This window comes from Eptesicus fuscus, chromosome 2, assembly GCF_027574615.1.
Source record: "Eptesicus fuscus isolate TK198812 chromosome 2, DD_ASM_mEF_20220401, whole genome shotgun sequence".
Classification (NCBI taxonomy): Eukaryota; Metazoa; Chordata; class Mammalia; order Chiroptera; family Vespertilionidae; genus Eptesicus; species Eptesicus fuscus.
The window spans coordinates 73,083,545-73,094,928 of NC_072474.1; positions in this window are offsets into that span (position 1 = coordinate 73,083,545).

Sequence of the window (11,384 nt, forward strand, 5' to 3'; positions counted from 1 at the left end):
AACAGTTCTTTGCACACATGCCCACACACACACTGAAGTGACGCACGCCAGGGAGTGGACCAATACTGGGAAGTGAAGAGTTTATTACCATTAACGGTTGCTGCCTTGAAAATTATATTTACCGTGTGCATAAGGGCCTTCACTGGAGGACTAAGAGGTGTGTGTCTCAGGTCTCAGAGCTCAAAAGCAGGCTGTCCCTGCTACTTGGCTGTTCTCAGAACAGATGGGAGGCAAAAATCGGCATTTTCACAGGTCTTTTTCAGGAGCTACATAGAATGCAACAATCGCACTGACATCTAGAATTATACACACATTTCTGAATTCTATTCCCTATTCAAATCATTTCTAAGAAGTGGGGAACCAGTTTCCTTACAAATCGTTTGAAAATGTGATGTTTTCTTTCAAAATTTTTAAATCACACAGCCATTTCTTGGTGCCTTTGTTGTTCTGGAAAATCTGCTGTCCACGTTTTCAACATGCACAGAAAGAATAGTATCAATTCTCCAAACCGCAGGCGACAGGGCAGAGCGAGCTCAGTGCAAAGCACACTGCCATCTTTTGGCAACATGTGTTCACTACAGGGAAGCGAAGGGCAGGGGCAGAGGAAAAGCGACAACTATTCCCTTCACAACTTCACAGGCGAGAGAGCCTGTACTTCCACAGCAAAGAAGGGGAAAGAACATGGTTGCTGGTGGAACCTTCGAGGCTGCTGGAGCTCTGGACATAGATGGGGAAAAGAGACAGCAGTGAGACAAACCTAACAAGTATGATGAATGGCAGAGGCGACTCCCGGAGGTCAGCCAGCAACAAAGCAACTCGGGGTTGGGGAGTGCCCTAATCGGTCTGGAAATTTACACAGGCCCCGGGCCAGGGAGAACTGAGTGACGGCCCCACACGAAATCTAACTGCCGACTGGATAAAAGGTGAGAACATAATCCAGAGCAGGATCACGCCAAACATAATTCTGGGTTTATGAACTGCATTAGAAGTTCATTTGTACCCTTGGGCGCTTCTCCCAGAGAAATGGAAACTTATGTTTAGTGGGACACAAAAAGCTGTACATGAGCCCTAGCTGGTTTGGCTCAGTGGATAGAGAGTCATTCTGCAGACTGAAGGGTCCCGGGTTCAATTCGGTCAAGGGCACATGCCTGGGTTGCGGGCTCAATCCCCAGTAGGGGGCATGCAAGAGGCAGCCGATCAATGATTCTCTCTCTCCGTCTCTCTTCCGTCTCTCTTCCTCTCTGAAATAAAATTTAAAAAAAAAAAAAAAAAAGCTGTACATGAATGTTCACAGCAGCTTGGCTTATAATAGCTAAAACCCAGAATTAGTCCAGGTGTCCTTTAACAGGTGAATGGTTAAACGAACTATGGTACATCCAGACCAAGGAATGCTGCTTAGCAATAAAAAGGAACATACAAAACCAATTGAATGACTCTCCAGGGGATTGTGCTGAGTGGAAAAAGCTAACGCCAAGAGGTTATACACTATATGATTCCATTTATATAACATATGACAACACTTCAGCTATGAAAGATAGATTAGTGGTGGCCAGAGGGTGGAAACTGGGGGGCGGGGGGGGGGGGAAATATCTGAGATTATACTAGGGCAACAAAAGAGGCCTTTGCAGAGCTGGCTCTGTTCAGTAGCTTACCTCTGGTGATGGATACCTAAATCTACACAGGTGATAAAATTGTATAGAACTTAAACACAGAAATGAGTACAAGTAAAATTGAGAAAATCTGAGTAGGCTTATGGGTATCTCGCTACCAATATCCTGGTTATGATATTGCACTAAAAGTTTAGAAAACGTTAACACTGAGGAAAACTGGCAGTGTACAAGCAAACTCTATTATTTCTCAAACATGCGCGTGAGTCGACAATTATGTCAATAAAATTTTCAATTTAAAAAAAACAGCCCATTTGCAAATCTGACTTTTAATTTCCCCCAGAAACAGTAACATGATAGTCAGGTGGGGAAGCCAGCCCATCTACACATACGCAGAATCAGGTGAGGCTGAGGGCCAGTCCCAGGTGTGCCCTTTAGGAACTGTGCAACCTTGGGAATGTGAGTTACCCTCTCATTCAGTATCCTTTCAACTGGGCCTGAAACACTTCCTAAGTGACTTAGGGTACTGGATAAGTTCCTTCAGTAAATAAATTCAATTAGGTTCAGTTGAATCTAAACCTCAGGTCCCTAGGGGCCCAGAGAGTACAGTAAAGATTAATAGTCCTACAGACCTGAAGGCCACAATTCTGTCTCCATGAACAAATGCATGGAAGAGTCACCAGGGGAGGTGATCGATCAACTGGCCCTCAAGGCGACAGGACCCCACTCCTCTCTCCCATCCTCTCCACATTGGGGCAAGGTCTCCTCCCCTCTGCCCGAAGGCTGCTGGCTGAGCTCTGAAAGGCTGGAACAGGCTCAGCAATAAAGGACAAGGAGAGAACTGGTACGGGATGGAGACAGAGGCTGTGTAGCGAGGAAGGGTGTGGAGGCTCATGGGAGGTGACAGAGAAAGGAGAAATTGCTGGAGAGGGTGAAGTGCTGAAAAGGAAATGGCTTGCATGACCCTCTCAGAACAATCCCAACAGCCTACACCCACAGTCACACACTCTTTAATTTTTTAAGGGGCCAATTCCATGGCCACCATATGCTGCTTCTGACCTGAGTTCCACTGCCGAACACAGCAGTTTCATTCTCAGGTCGGAAATTCAACACTTTACCCATTGAAAGTTTTCCCTGCATTTTTACTGTCAGGAACAGGGAAAGGAGGATCCCTTCTAAACTCTTTTCACTTTCGATAAGAATTGTCCTTCTTGCTGAGGCCGGTTTGGCTAAGTGGATGGAGCATCGGCCTGCGGACTGGGGGGTCCCGGGTTCGGTTCCAGTCAAGGGCATGTACCTTGGTTGCGGGCACGTCCCCAGTAGGGGGTGTGCAGGAGGCGGCTGATAGATGTTTCTCTCTCGTCGATGTTTCTGGCTCTCTGTCTCTCTCCCTTCCTCTCTGTAGAGAATCAGTGGAATATATTTTAAAAATGTAAATAAAGTCATGTATTAAAAAAAAAAAAAAGAATTGTCCTTCTTAATACATTCAATGATGTATTAAGGGCTTCTTCAAGGGCTCTGTGTGAAAATCAGAAAGGTCCTAAGAAAGGGTTGAGGCAATACCTGAAAAGGTTGGGAGCTCCACGTGAGAAGCCAGAAGGGCAGCAGTAGGCAGGTCCATCCTGTCTCCCTTCCTTCTCACACCGCCAGCCTTCAGCCAAGAGCCAGACCAAACCAGCAGCACAGTGAAGAAGGCAGAGCAAAGAGAAGGGGAGACAAGTCACAGGTTAACAGTGAGGTAAAGGACTATCTACAGTTGGGAACCCAGCCTGCAAGGCAGCTGTTAGTCAAGGGATACTCCAGCATGTCCAGGCTTAGAAGTGAGTTTGTGATAGCTCCCACCAATGGTTTCAAACTGGTCTCCCTGGCTCTGAAATCAGGTCCCCCTAAATCCATCCATTTATAAAACACAATCTGATATCATTCTCCTTTGAAAGATCATGCAATGGCTCTTCATTATATTGAAGAGGAAGTCCAGACTACTCAACATAGAATTTAAAGCTTGTCATGAACTTTCTACACTTAGCTCCTGCCTTCCCCCATGCCATTCCATTCCCTGAGCAGGCTACCATGCCTTTGTATATAGCTGCTTCCTCTAATTAACGTGTCATCTTAGTTAATTTAGTTAACCCATTCTCCAAGACCCAACTCAAACCTCTCTACATTCTCAGACACATCCTTGGCCAAGAAGAACTATGATCCTTCATATGTTCTCCATTGGCTCCTTGAAGGTATACACAGCATGCATAGCATTTTTATATGGCTTGTATGGCACTGCCTTATCATAATCATTTAACCTCATGCTACTGTACATGGATATGTCATGGCAGATGTCCCCACCACATTATAAACTATTAGAAAGCAGGTATCATCTACATAAAGTCTTTCTACCTCCAGCTCAATGTCAGGCATGGTCACTACACATAGTGAGTGCTCATTAAATGTTGATGGAGGGATGAATGAATGAATGAATCAACGAGTGAGGGATAGGTAGAGTGAGGGTACACACATGTTTGATACTAAGTGCATCTCTAAGTTTAAAGGCCCTGGATATATTTTTCAAACAACATGAACCCCATACATAAGCAAACTTCCAATTACCTGTCATGTACTCAACTGAAGAAACAGTAATTTGTTCCAAAGCTAGAATGGGGAAATAGCTAGGAGAGATTTTTAAATAATAACTAACTACCTGATTTTCTCCTTATCAGCTAACTTTGAACCATCATGCCTGGTGGCGGGGAGAAGGCTCCCAGCATTTTACTGAGTTCTTCCTACATGCCAGGCACTATGCTACAAATCATGCATGCATTATTTCATTCCTGGTGCTATCAGATTTTGTCCAACTGGCTCAATAATAGGACTGGGCTGAAGATTCTAGCTCAAAGATTTAATACCTATAACAATGTGGGGACAGAGATTAGGGACTTTCATCATCCATTATTTTTTAAAAGTCCCATTTACAAAAATTTACTACATGCTAGGTATTGTCCTAAGCACTTTACAATGATTGCTTGATTCAATCCTCATGACAGCCCCCTGAGGTAAGTACTTTTCACACACCCATTTCAGAGTTGTGATTTGAAGTTAAGTAACTGACCCAAAAATCACATAGTAATTGTGATCAGAAGACCAGGCAGGGGGATAACTCAGCAGTATACAGTTTAACCACTCTACTATACTCCTTCATAGTTAACCAACCCATGTCTGTTAGGGACTAGACTCAACACTGTATTTTCCGGCGTATAAGACAACTTTTTAACCCAGGAAAATCTTCTATACGCCCAGTCGTCTTATACGCCAGAAAATACGGTAACTTTTTTTTCATATTACTAAACTTCAGTATGCCTTCTTATTACTTCAAATTATATCACTTACACTCACTTCTTTTCCTGTCTTGGTGTGCCTACTGCCAAAGGTTGAAGCACTCTCTAACAGGCCTCCCAATAAATGTCTTTATTTTTACATAACAAACATTTAGATTTGGCTTACTATGTGCCAGCCACTGTTGTAACTGCTTTACAAGTTTTAACTCACTTAATTCTCACAATAATCCAATGAGGTATGTGCCATCACTGTTTCTGAGGCACAAAGAGATTGTCACACAGCTAATAACTTTCAAAGTCGGGATTTAAACCCAGACTATCCAGTTCCACAAGTCTGTGCTCTGAACCACTACATGGCATGCTGGCTCTCTTTCGCTTATTTGCTTGATCCATTCCAAACTCTTTAGGAACCTGGGACCACAAATATTAAACAGCACTTTGGTGAAGAGCAGACTCACCAGAATACCTAGAGAGCATACTGACCCGTGACATTCAGGAAATGCCCCCCTCCCCCGCCCCACCCCGGGTTACAAATGCCCAAACTCACAAGTATCACTGTGGCACATAATTTCTGATATAACACACTAGAGGCCCAGTGCACAAATCCGTGCACAAGCGGGGTCCCTCGGCCGGGCCTGCAGGATCAGGCCGAAACCGGCTCTCCGACATCCCCCAAGGGGTCCCAGATTGAGAGAGGGTGCAGGCCAGGCCGAGAGACCCCACTGGTGTACGATTGGGGCCCAAGGAGGGATGCGGGAGAGAGGGGTGTCCCCTAAGCCCAGCCTGCACCCTCTCCAATCCGGGACCCCTTAGGGTATGTCCGACTGCCGGTTTAGGCCCAATCCCCGGCAGTCAGACATCCCTCTCACAATCTGGGACTGCTGGCTTCTAACTGCTCAGCTGCTTGACTGCCTGATCGCTTCTAACTGCCCCCACCCCCGCCAGCCTGAACACCCCTAACCACCTCTGCGTGCCAGCCTGATTGCCCCTAACTGCCCCACCTGCCAGCCTGGTTGTCCCCAAATGCCTTCCCTGCCAGCCTGGTCACCCCCAACTGTCCTCCTCCACCAACCTGGTCACCCCTTACTGCCCCCCCACCCTGCCAGCCTGGTCGCCCCCAACTGCCCCCTACACTGGCCTGATTGCCCCACGCAGCCTATGTTCCGTCGTCCATCTGGTTGTTTCGGTTGTGACGGCCCCTGGCTTTTTATATATTAACATTACACTTTGATTGGTTGAACGGCCAACCAGTAGACCAGACACTTAGCATATTTGGCTTTTATTATATAGAATGGTCAAGTGTAACTATATGAGTATCTACATTCTCAAGTTAAAGAAGGCTTAGAAGATAGGCCACCTCAGGCTCTCTCTAGGCTCACGGCTGGCACAGCGGTCACCACAGGTGTCTCTACAAAGTATAAAAAACTATGCAGTGACCCTTCCGGGCTGCCAGCAAATATCTGAAACCCAATTGTTAGATTCACACAAGCCAAGCATCTACTGTATCAGAAGCCAGAGAGCACATCACACACCATAGGGGCCACATTACTGAACAGAAATACAGCTCTATCTCACATAAACTTGGTGAGCACAGTTCACTGGTGCTTGAACGGTGAAGACACTTCGCCTGTTCCCTTACTACAGTGTCTCCTACCACAGTGTCGTTCAAAGTTCATCCTTCGTTTTCCCCAACACTGAAGTTTTCATATTACTAAACATCAGTATACCTTCTTATTACTTCAAACTATGTCACTTACACTCACCTACTGAGTGTACTGAGGCTAGTACTGTACTCTTGGGGTCAGATTGTCCAGAGTTTAACTCATTTACTCACTCATTTAAACATTTATTGAATATCTACTATGATCAGCCATTATTCTAGGCACAAATGACAAATTCATAGTGGGAAAAATATCATAAACAAAATGAAAAAGTAAATTGTCTAATATTTTAGGAAGTGATACTCCTATGGAAAAAGATAAGCAAGGGAGAGATTTAGGGAGAGCTGATGGGACAGTGCAGGAAGACAGGGGGTAGGGGTTTGGGTGCAGGGAGGGCAGTTTTGAATAGGTAGTTAGGAAAGCCCTCACTGAGTGATAGGTGAACAAAGACCCGAAGGAGATGAGAACTTAAGAAAGTCGGGGGAGTAAGGAGATCAGTTAGTGAGTATGTGGGAAGGAACAGCGAATGCAAAGGCCCTGAAGCAGGAGAGAGTCTGGCAGATTCGAGGAATTCAGTAGGTAAAGCAGAGTGAACATGGAAAGCAGGAGCTAAGGTCAGAGAGGGAAAGGCAAAGGAGGGGCAGGCGCAGGGCCTGGGAGGCCACTCTCAGGGCTTTGGTGTTGACTCTGAGCCATGAGAAATCACGGCAGGTTCCGAGCAGCAGTGATATTTCCTCAAGCTTTCAACAGTCTTCTTTACTTTTCACTCTTTGTCATTATATAAACAATTCCATTGAGTTCCTTCCTGGAACCTAGTTCCACTCAGAAGGTCTTCCAGGGACCACAGCTAGGGTAGCATAAGTCAGAGGTGGGGTCTGCTGAGTCAGAGCCCTACGGCAGTCAAGCCACAACCTGACCGGGTCCTGTGTCTGCAGATCAAAGAGTGGACCGGCACGCCTCGGAAGACTTTATCCCCAGCATTCAGCGCCTGCACACTGACTTGAGCCTTACGAAGGTGCTGAGCAATGTGTCAGTGCTCAGAACCAAGGCCAATCTGCATTAACTTATATAATCTTTATTAACTTCTGCCAAACTAGCCTCGAAGTTCATGACTCAAGTAGTTGCCACCTGAATCCTCACCTACCTAAGTTTGCCCCAGGGATGGCAACACTTGGTGTTAGAAGATGCCAAAACAGATGATTAATAGGTAGATAATCAGGAGAATAGCATGGAACTGATTTGTTGGTGACCTTTTAACACCCATGACTTAAATCTAGGAATATGTTTAAAGTTGTTTTTAACTGTAAATTTTCTCGGTTAATTTTAAGAGAACAGGAAGGGCACAGGAATATTGCAAATTCCACAGTTACCTCTATTGTATTTTAGAGGGAAATGCCCTCAGCTTGTCATCCCTTGCCTAAGAACAGACCAAATGCTTGGTTGGCTCTAATGGCTTCTTTGTTGTCAAGGAGGGGGCCACCCAACTTAAAAACACCTGTAACATATAACCATCAAATGCAATATGCAAATTGAGATCCTGATTCAAACTAATCAACTGGTTTTAAAATTTTTCTGAGACAATCATGGAAGCTTGAATCTTAATTGCATATTAAAAGATACTAACAAATTATTGTTGATTCTATTAGGTATGATAATGGCATTGGGATTATATATTTTTATGTCTTTCTTTTTTTAAAATATATTTTTATTGACTTCATAGAGGAAGGGAGAAAGAGAGAGACAGAAACATCAATGATGAGAGAGAATCATTGATTGGCTGTCTCCTGCATGCCCCCTGACTGGGGATCGAGCCTGCAACCCAGGCATGTGCCCTTGAACAGAATTGAACCTGGGACCCTTCAGTCCACAGGCTGACACTCTATCCACTGAGCCAAACCAGCTAGGGCAATGTCTTTATTTCTTAGAAATAAATACAAGTAATAATTGGTGAAATGATATGATGTAGGATTTATCTTAAAAGACTCCAGCAAAAAAAGAAAGGGGGGGGGGTGTGAGAGGAAGGAGTATGAAGTAAGATTGGCAACATATTGGTAATTATTGAAGCTGGATAATGGTTATGTGGGAATTTTTTTTAATTTAATAACTATCTTACATAAGCCTCCCTTCTATGCCCAATCCATTCCAGAAAACATGTATTACTATAAAAGGCATAACAAATATACATTATAAAGATGGCTCCACGCCCAAAGAACCAAAAACTCTAAAGCCCACACTCATATGGTTCATTTTAGACATAATAAATAAAAACGTGTATTAAGCATTTCAACACTTTTTTTTTCTTTTCCTTAACACCTTAATACATAGGCTCTCCTCCAACAAGTACTTGATTGACTTTGGCATGCCTAATGCTTTTCCTCTTACTCAAAACAAAATGAAGTTTTTGAGTTCTATGTTTCTTAGCATTAGAATCAGCATTTTTACTTTCCCTCCATTTGTGTGAAATTGTGTAGTAAAATGCAACAGAGCATTCAAATATTTGCAGCTACAAACAATGAGGCACAAATAAATTTCATGTTGCTGAACCACAGGCTGGTGTGCAACACCACCGTGAAATCGCTGCAGGTGTCCCTCCACTCCTCAGCTGACACGCAAAAGAACACAACAGAATATGAAAGGTTCTTATATATCAAAGCACAGTTTGTATTGGTTCTTATATATCAAAGCACAGTTTGTATGAAAGCTGAACCTATACAAATCAGGACTGACTAAACATACGAATATATGATGTCTATGCCTAAGACAGTGAGTTTTCTTCGAGATCCTGGAAGAACAAAAAGTATCCAAAACCAGAACAGTCCTTTCTATTGCTGGACATTGGTGGGGTACAAGGGAAAAGAGATGCTCTGGTGACATCAGATTCCCTTCTTGCCAAACACAGGACATCTATTTTTTCCCAAAGAAATAACATTAATTTGTTGGTTAGGCTCCAAAGCCAACTCACAAAAATCTATTTACTGCAAATGTAGACACATTATAGCAATAATAATAAAAGCTAATATAATAAGTGCTTTATATAAATTATTTAAAACTTATTACCAGTCCATGAAATAAGTGCTAATAATATCCCCATTTTATGAGCCCAGCCGGTGTGGTTCAGTGGTTGAACATCAGTTAATGAACCAGGAGGTCACAGTTCAATTCCCAGTCAGGGTTGTGGGCTCAATTCCCAGTAGGGGGCATGCAGGAGGAGGTCATCAATGATTCTTTCCCATCATAGATGTTTCCATCTCTCTCTCCCCCTCACTTCCTCTCTGAAATCAGTAAAAATATATTATAAAAAATAAAATGTAGGGATCTTCAAGATGGCGCCAAGGGACAGCAGGCTACAAGATAGTGTGTGTGTGAGAGAGTGAAAGGAGTGTGCATGGACATGTGGGGAGTGTCTGTATTTGTGAGTGAGGGACAGCTATATCCCACAGGACTGTTGGGGACTGGTGGACCAGGCTCCCCTGCCTGGGCAGCCTCTACTACTGCTGAAAAAAATCAATCACCTGGAGGCTAAATAGCATGCTATTAAATAAGGATTGGGTTACCAAAGAGATCAAACAAGAAATAAAAAGCATCATGGCAACAAACGACAATGAAAACACAACAATCCAAAATCTATGGGACACAGTGAAAGCAGTCTTGAGAGGGAATTTCATAGCTCTACAGGCCTACCTCAAAAAAACAAGAAAAAATAGTAATAAATTATTTAACCCTACAACTCAAAGAGTTAGAAAGAGAGCAACAAGAAAAGCCCAGTGTAAGCAAAAGGAAAGAAATAATAAAGATCAGAGCAGAAATAAACGACATAGAGACCCAAAAAAACAATACAAAAGATCAACAAAACCAAGAGCTGGTTCTTTGAAAGGATAAACAAGATTGATGAACCTCTAGCCATGCTCACCAAGAAGCAAAGAAAGAGGACCCAAATAAACAAAATCAGAAATGAAAGAGGTGAAGTAACAACCGATCCCACAGAAATACAAAGGATTATGAAAAAATACTATGAACAGTTCTATTTCAACAAAATGGACAACTTAGACGAAATGGACATATTCTTAGAAAAATACAAGTTCCCAAAACTCAATCAGGAAGAATCAAAAAACCTGAATAAGCCGATTACTGCTCAAGAAACTGAAGCAGTGATCAAAAATCTTCCAGCAAACAAAAGCCCTGGTCCAGACGGCTTTACAGGGGAGTTCTACCAAGCATTCAAAGGAGAACTAAAACCTATCCTCCTCAGACTATTCCAAAAAATTCAAGAGAAAGCAACACTTCCAAGCTCTTTCTATGAAGCCAGCATTACCTAATCCCAAAACCAGATAAAGACACCACACAAAAAAAAAAGAACTACAGGCCAATATCCTTGATGAACATAGATGCTAAAATCCTCAACAAAATTCTAGCAAATCGAATTCAGCATTATATTAGAAAGATCATACACCATGACCATGTGGGATTTATTCCGGGGATGCAAGGATGATACAATATCTGCAAATCAATAAACGTGATACATCACATAAACAAATTGAGAGACAAAAATCACAAAATCATATCAATCGATGCAGAAAAAGCATTTGACAAAATCCAACAACCTTTCTTGATAAAAACTCTCAACAAAGTGGGAATAGAGGGGTCATACCTCAACATAATAAAAGCCTTATATGACAAACCTACAGCCAACATCATACTCAATGGGCAAAACTAAACTCATTTCCCCTGAGAATGGGAACAAGACATGGATGCCCACATTCACCACTCCTGTTTGATATAGTACTGAAAGT